The sequence below is a fragment of the Ceratotherium simum genome, unplaced genomic scaffold (assembly GCF_057802395.1).
Source record: "Ceratotherium simum simum isolate JZ-2026a unplaced genomic scaffold, ASM5780239v1 HiC_scaffold_43, whole genome shotgun sequence".
In the NCBI taxonomy this organism is placed as follows: domain Eukaryota; kingdom Metazoa; phylum Chordata; class Mammalia; order Perissodactyla; family Rhinocerotidae; genus Ceratotherium; species Ceratotherium simum.
The window spans coordinates 7,346,087-7,354,486 of record NW_028261259.1 but is presented as its reverse complement, the minus strand read 5'-3'; the positions used below and the strand labels follow the sequence as shown (position 1 = coordinate 7,354,486).

The 8,400-nt window shown below is 40.5% G+C and overlaps 1 pseudogene; it reads left to right on the top strand.

Moving 5' to 3' along the window:
* Window positions 1-705: 705 nt before the first annotated feature.
* LOC147911509 (vomeronasal type-2 receptor 116-like) lies at window positions 706-8,193 on the top strand (annotated as a pseudogene).
* Window positions 8,194-8,400: the final 207 nt, after the last annotated feature.

Below are 8,400 nucleotides of genomic sequence, written 5' to 3'. Positions count from 1 at the left end.
AGCCTCCTTTGGAGAAAGCAGGCAAGCCGAGCCAGGCTTGCAGTGGCCCTGGGGTGACATCTGCAACCTCATGCAGAGGGCCTCCTGCGTGCCTTCCATGGCGGATTTCTCCCCGGAGCCGTGGCCTGGGCACCAGGAAGGCCAGGCCTTCCCGACTCCAGGGAGGAGGCTGGGACCTGTCGCCGGAAGGGCTTGCCAGTTTGGCCCTGGCTCCCTAGTCCTGCAGTGCCATCTGCCTGTCTTGGCACTTCTGACTCCACAGAGCCTTTCCTACACCTGGCCTGGCTGCAGACGAAAAGTGCAGGCGTGGGGTGAGTCCATGGTTCTGCCTTTCCAGGAAGAAATGAGCCCCTGGATGAAGCAGCTGGCCCAGGCAGAGTCTTGAGCTGGAAGCCCAGTACGCCTGTGGCCATCAGGGCCAGAGCAATGTTTCCAAGGCAGGGAAGCGGCCTTCAAGTTGAGTGGGAATGGGGGAGGGGAGGGAGACAACAGCTGAAGCCAAGTCAAGAAAGGCGGCGATGGAACAGCTGCAGATGTGTGGCGGCAGCCGGTCAGAGTCTGGCGGGAGGACTGGGTCTTCACTGAGGACCCCCGAGGCCAGCCCTAGGCCCCGGCGGTCGTGCATACGCCCTTGGCCTGTGCAGGGGTGTGGGGGTTGAACCCAAGCCCACAGGGCTCCCGGAGCGGCCAGAGAAAGAAGGGCCCATGGGAGAGGTAGGCCAGGTGGGCAGGTGGTGCCACCTTACTCTCCTCAGGTCCCCGAGGGAGAGAGAGAGAGAGAGAAACAGAGACAGAGACAGAGACAGAGATAGAGAGAGGGAGAGAGAGAGAGATCCCTCACCTCTGAGTCTCTGCCTCCACAGCTGGCTTGTGCCAACTCACACGCCATCACACTTGCACCCACCATCCCCACGCCCGCCCCATGGCCAGCCCCACCACAGAGATGCCGGTTCCTGGTTACCTCTGTGCCTTCCCTTCCGGACCTGACCCCAGTGCAGGGGAAAATGGTCGGACAATCCTTTACATGTCTCTCTGCATGACAATAATCTTCATCCCCTCTCCCATCCAACAGGCCCACCCATGACATCCACCTTTGTCATTAGCTCAGGAGAGGATGCAAGATGAGAATCTCTGCCATTGTGGCGAGAGACTCAGTTTCCCGGGTTTCTCCCATGGACACATGTTCTTCAGCTGGGTCTGATTTTCTTCAGCCAACCTGTCTTGTTAAGGACTTGGCCAGCACTAAGAACCTGGAGGGAAAGGGCGGAGGGGGATTCTGTCTCCCCCTTTCCTCCCCGCCTCTCTCCCCCTCCTGGTGATGGGGTGGGGATTCCCCCTCCCCCTCCCTTGCTCAGATATTTTCTCTTAGAACAGACAGTTTTCTTCTCTTCTTCCTTTCTCTCTCCTCTCTCTCCAGGGCTCCTTGCTACTCCTTCATTTATTTATTTATTTATTTTTAATTTTTGTTTATTGCAGTAACATTGGTTTATAACATTGTGTAAATTTTAGTTGTATATCATTATGCTTCTATATCTGCATAGATTACATCGTGTTCACCACTCAAATATCAATTACAAACCATCAACACTCCTTTCTAATCATTGGTTTGATTTCCTGTTTGACCAGTTATTCATCAGAGTGTTCATTGGCTTATAAATTGTCTGATTTGTTTAAGATATGTTGGCAGTTAATGAGCATTTTTGCGTGCAAGTTGGTTAAGGATCTGGATTTCAAATCTTGCCATTCCTCTGATGAGCTACTGAGTCAGAATTTCTGTGGTTGGCCATGTATCTCTCTTCTGGCGGCTTCACGAATTGATTGCTATGTCAAAATTGCTTGCTGGTCAAGGATAGGACCTAATTTTATAATAATATGTTTTCTTTGCTTTGGAGTAGGAAGTTTGATATTTATATGCAGGCACGTGTGTGTGTGTATGCTCCAAACATATTTAATGATAAATCAAGATTAACAATATATATGATTCCTATATTGACTTTTTTTGGACAAATACTGAGAAGTTAATTGAATACTCTTACTTTGGTTGTAGTTAGGTTCACTTTACTTCATATTTTTAAAATCCTTTTTTAAATATATGATACTATAATTGAACATATACATTTTGACTGCTAACCACCTTTTAGTCCCCAAATAGTTTGCCTTCAGATATGTGTACCATTATACACATTCATATATAAAAGTTTCATATTAGTGTGGCTTTACTTTTGTGAGCACGTGTAAGGAATATCACTGACAATCCCCTTTCTTTCAGCATCTATGTTCAGTGTTAGTTTCCTATGTCTTCGTGGAATGTAGAGTAACATTCAATATTGAAAAAGTGATTTAAACAACTTCATTATAGTATAACTGCTATATGTAGCATTATCTCTGTGGTTCTATTTTTAAATTTTGTACTTTGCTTTTTTTCTTTTTTCCTTGTTTTGCTCCATTTAAAGTAATTTTCCTTATTAAACTTTTCTCCACCATGTTGGATATATACATTTTTTCATATTCTATTTTAGAATATTTTTTTTCTGCTGAGGAAAATTGGCCCTGGGCTAACATCCATGACCATCTTCCTCTACTTTATATGGGACACCACCACAGCATGGCTTGATGAGCAGTGCAGAGGTCCGCACCCGGGATCCGAAGCCACGAACCCTAGATCACCAAAGCAGAGCGTGCAAATTTAACCACTATGCCACCAGGGTGGCCCCTATTTTACAATATTTTTAATTTGAGAAATAAGAAGACCCCAGAATCTGAAGTCTTGCCTCACTGCCTCCTCAATGTTAGATGAAAAATTAATTAGTATTTTACTTCTTTTCTTTTTCTCCAAATCCAGTGTCTCTAGGTATAGATTAAGCTCTTGGTTCAAGATGGTTTTAAATTTTATGCACATTCTTTAACGTAGTTTGTGGTTTGCATTTTTTAAAAATCACATTAACACACAGTACTGAGACAATTGTTTTAATTTTTCAGTGTTCACTTCTTTGGTATGGTGCTTTTTTTTGAAACCAGTCAACCTCAAACTTGATTATGGATCTGAATTATCTGGAAGGCTTGTTAAAACACAGAAGGTTTGCTGGATCCCACCCCAAATATTCTGATTCAGTAGGTCTCGGGTGGAGACTAGCATCTCCACATTGTGATTCAAAGCTCCTCTGCCTAACATTCCTTATTTTTTTTCATTTCAGAGGCAGTTAATTCCATATCTGAGTGTGCGGGCTGTCCCTACCCAATCCTTTGACTCTTCACAGGTGTTATGCCACAATAATCTTCTTGTACTCCTAACTCCACCTCAGCATTTGGAGGCCCCAACTGACACAAAAACGTTCTTCATTTTTCCTCTGAAAGGGGTGCTTTATTTTCAGAAATGTGACACAGTCTGCAATAAGTTTAATGTGGATGCTGTTCTCTGCTCTTTAGACATTGAAATTTACTTATACAACACCTGCACCATTCTTCCTTGTTCTCAGTATTTAATGCTTTAACATTGGTAACACATGGGGCTTTTGGAATTCTGGACACTCTCCCTTCTTCAAGTTTAATTGATCATATCACACCTGAACTAAGTTGAACTAAAGTTGGCCATATCATGGCTTGTCACATGACGATCAGGTATATGTGTAGTATGTGTGCAGCTCAGAGAAACAGAATTTTTCTGGAGTGTGCATCTCAATGATTCTTCTCCTAAAATTTGATTAAATATGTTCTAAATAGAGGTTCTTAGTTTCAGTTAAATATACATAATCCATACATACATTACTGTAAAATTTTCTATATCTTAATCTTATTTTGTTGAATAGCGTGTAAATTATTTCTATACCCCAAGATCACACGTTTGATTTTAAAATTTATTTTCTTTTCAAGTTAAAGAAAGAATTTTTATTAAAAGAAAGAAATTCAAAGAAGTATCTAAAAGAATGAAATACCAGGAGTATGGAGGACAAGATACCTCAAAGGGGTTTCCCTCCACATAACACTATTTTCCATAAAATATAAAGTTATTGCATTCTTGAGTTCACATGATGTAAGCCAAGTCTCAAAGGACAGAAGAAGGAAATTGTAAGCACTAGACAAATTTGGATTCACCCAGTGGTCAAAGGCCCGTATGATCCTCTAATGAAAGGATTTGTCTGTGAGTCTCCAGTGACTTGAGGGAATGAATCTGAGAGTCACAGATTAGTTGTGAGTCACACAAAAAAGGCACTTAGCTTGGTGTCATCTCACATGACTGTGAGCAGAAACTAGTGACATTCTTCTCTGGAGGAAAGAATCTAAACAAAAGCCTTACATTCTGTACACATTAAAATCAGACAAATATGAACTCATAATCAAAGTTCTCCAAACAAATAAGGAATACATGCCGTTGTCGATAAGAGTCACAAGACATAAGAAAATTAAAAATAAAACCATAGATTTAAACACTAAAACCTTCACTATTAGACTTACCAACGTCAAGATATAAAATAACTGTGTATAAAAAATGGAACAACAAGAAATGGAATAACAAAATCAAACAGGAGACTCTAGAAATGATGTGACATATTTGGCCTTATAGAACTTTAAGAGATGAAAAATACATAACTGTTGAGTTTTAAAACTTCATAGATGGGTTCTACCACAGAAGAGAGAATAGAAAACCAAATTTGAATTCTGAAGGAAATAGAATGCAGCATAGAAAGACAAGGAACTAAAAAACATGAAAGATAATTTAGATATGGAGATGAAGAGAGAGTAAAGAAAAAGGAGAAATAAAGTACTGTACAACAAAAACAAGTGAGTCATGAGGGTAAAACTGAAAGGTAAAGGGTCTATAAATTTCTCAGGAGATGAGAAACTATATCCACTTCAGGCAATGTGGACTGGTGGTAAAATAGAAGTAGAGAATATAACTCTCACCCAAACAGAGGAGACACAATAGAATATGGAAAACAAGTATAAATCAATAAATTTTAAAGGGAAATAACATAATAAAACTTGTGGAAAAAATAGAAGGAAAACATATAGATAGTGGGAGCAAAACAAGGATATAAATAATCACAACAAATATAAATGGAATAAATTCTCCAGTTAAATACAGATTGTTGAATTTGATGCGACAATGATAAATTTAGCTGTATCTTGTTTACAAGACTTGTGAAAACTAATAAACATGGAAAACTAGAAATTCAAAAGAGAATAGAAGATATAAAGATATGCTAGGAAAATATCAATCAAAAATCAACCCAGGGTAGCTATAATAATATGGGATAAAACAGATGAGGAAAAAAGCATCATTAGGAATTAAGTGTTTAATCCCCAATGGTATATAAGTTCAACTTATCATGAAGATATAGTCGTTATACTACACACGATGTCATGTGAAGATAATATAGCCTCAACTAGGAAAGGAAGGAGGAGAAGGAAGAGGAGGAGAAGGAGAAGTAGGAGAAGACAAGAAGAAAAAGTCGGAGGAGGAGGAGGAAGTACAGGAGAAGGAGGCAGAGGAAGAGGAGAGGTAGACATAATATATCATCATAGTGAAGAATTTCAACTTTCCTCTGAGACAAAGAATAACATATATCTAATAATAGAGTATTTGAAAAACAAATTCCAAGTTTGATTTAATAGATACACATGGCACCCTATACCCAACAAGTGAAGAACACCTATTCTTCACAGGGACACGGGGAACATTAACAAGCAGTGAGCATGAACTAGGGTACTAATCAATCCTCAAATAATAGAACACTTGAAATAAGCACAAGTGACTGCTCTATTGTATTCTTGATGTTATTACAAATCCCAGGCAATAGAACTGCAGAGAATTTTCTTTGGATTAGGTGTTATTTGTGTTTAGAAAATCTGTAGAAAAGATGAAGACAATATGGGCTATCAGGAATAGGTACCATTAAAGATGTTAATAATTAATTTTAATTTTATATTTTAAAATAAGAAATGGATGAGAAGCTTTTTAAACTTTACAATGCTCTCTTTCTTAGATTCCGAAGTGTTTCTAGTCCCTTAGGTACTTCTTGAATCTTTCAATTGTTCCTGCCTGTTGATGATTCCTACTTCATTGGATCTCTGAAGTTCACCTTAGTATCCTGGTTTTGATGGTGGCAGAAGCACAGGTTTGAGGGGACAGAGGTTTAGGCAATTTGATTGACAGCCTTCTGTTGCACCATTCTCAACGTGCACATGTCATGCATCTATTCTTGTCACGTATCTTTCAGTTGCAATTATTCTTCCTCCCCAGGGCTTTCTCCAATCTCATGCTAATATTGTTGCTCTTCTAGGAAGCATTTAATGGTGTGCTCATATAAACAAGCATTTTGGATCCTGAACCAAAGAGTCATTTACAAGTCCACTCTGAATGTGATCTGTTTCTCCATTCATTGTACTTTCTTCTGTGTATTTAACCAGTTTCTTTCATGAGTGTGGAATTCAGTAAGGACGTTCCACAGCTGAAGTCATGTTATTTTCTTTAGTTATAAATTCCAAGGCTTCAGGAGTGCCATCTGTTGCCACAGACATTCGAGTCAATAGCAAATTCATTTTAAATAAGTCATTGTATTGCATTTGAAGGAAATCATTTTGAGTATTTTCCTTAAGAATCCTTATCCCTCTATGCAGGTTTCAGTACAAGAACTACCAGTAGGTTCTGGCCTTAGTTTTTGCCATTGAGGAAATCAACAGGAACCCTCATATCTTGTCCAACATGTCTCTGGGATTTGATCTCTATAATGCCCTGTCCAGTGAAAGGAGGAAATTGGAGAGTTCCCTTATTTGACTCTCAGGGTTGGGCAAGGACATCCCTAATTACGACTGCAGGAGAGAGAGTAAGTCTCTAGCGGTCCTTACAAGACCCACGTGGGCAATTTCTGCCCAGATTATAACACTGCTGGGATTGTACAAATTTCCACAGGTAAGACTGGGTGGGATGGGGAGAGATGAAACCACGTCTCCTTTGGTGCCATTCTCAGGGGCCTAAAAAGGAAGAGAGGAGGAGACTGGGTTTGTGCATCTCTCAAAGGATATGATCTCAAAGGGTCCGTGTACAGCACCTCGATCGAGTATGACATTTCCTTTATTTGGAGTAGAGAGAAGGTTGAGGGGGAAGGAGACAGAACAGTTTCCTGTAACTCTGACTGATCTTATTTTATAGAAAGCTTTCAGGGAGTGGAAATGATTAGAAAATGAAATGAGCAATTGTCCCCTTCTACCACTCCAGGTGTTGCTGAACAGACTTCAGGACTGAGAGTGTGATTTTTGCCAATCCCCTTCCTCATATTGCTTCCAATTGTCTTTTCCTTTTAGCTTACCTATGGTTCTTTTGATCTTACCCTAAATGATGATGATCAGTTTCCATCTCTCTATTAGATGGCCCCCAGGGACACATCTCTAGCCATTGGCATGGACTCTTTGCTGCTTCACTTCAGTTGGAGCTGGGTGGGGCTGGTCATCTCGGAAGATAAGAAAGGTGTTGTGTTTCTCTCAGACTTGAGAGGAGAGATGGACAGGAATGAAATCTGTGCAGCCTTTGTGGAAATGATTCCTGTGACTGAAAGGTCATATTACTCAAGGACATAGCCATACGATTTGCAAGTATAGGAAACAGAAGGGAATGTGGTTATCATTTATGGTGATGCCAACTCTCTCATAAGCTTGAGCTTTTCTACTTGGGAGTATTTAGTGATATGGAAAGTCTGGGTCACGACATCAGAGTGGGATTTTATCCACAGTGAGAGAGATTTCATCCTTGACTCATTCCATGGGACTCTCATTTTTTCACACCTCCGTAGTGAGGTCCCTGGCTTTGAAAATTTTATCCAGACAGTTAAGCCTTCCAAATATCCAGAAGACATTTACCTCACTATGTTGTGGTTTCCCTTTATTCCTTGCACGATTTCTGAGTCTTACTGTAAAACACTGGAGAATTGTCCACCTAATGCCTCCTTAGGATGGCTGCCTTGGCAGATTTTTGACACAAGCATGACTGTATGGAGTTACAATATGTAAAATGCTGTGTATGCTGTGGCCTGGAACCTTCACAAGATGCTTCTTCAACATGAAGAAATGCAGTCAATGTGAAGTGGGGAAGGTCTGGTGTTTTGTCCCTGGCAGGTAAAGTCTCTTCGACTTAACAGAATGTACACTCGTAAAAGTGACTTTCTTATGGTTCCACAGGTGCTCAAACCAAGCAGTTAGGATTCTTTCTCCAAGAAAAGCACAAGAGTTTCTATACTTGTTTCACTCTCTAGGAGGTATATCTAGTCCTGGGTAGTAAGTCATCTACAAGAAGGTTCTAGTGGCAACAAGGAAGTGAGCTATGAGTCAATATCAATGCTTTGTGTTACAAAGGATCCCAACATCCTGCCTGCCTAAGGTTTCAATAGGGAATATCCTGTCTGCTCC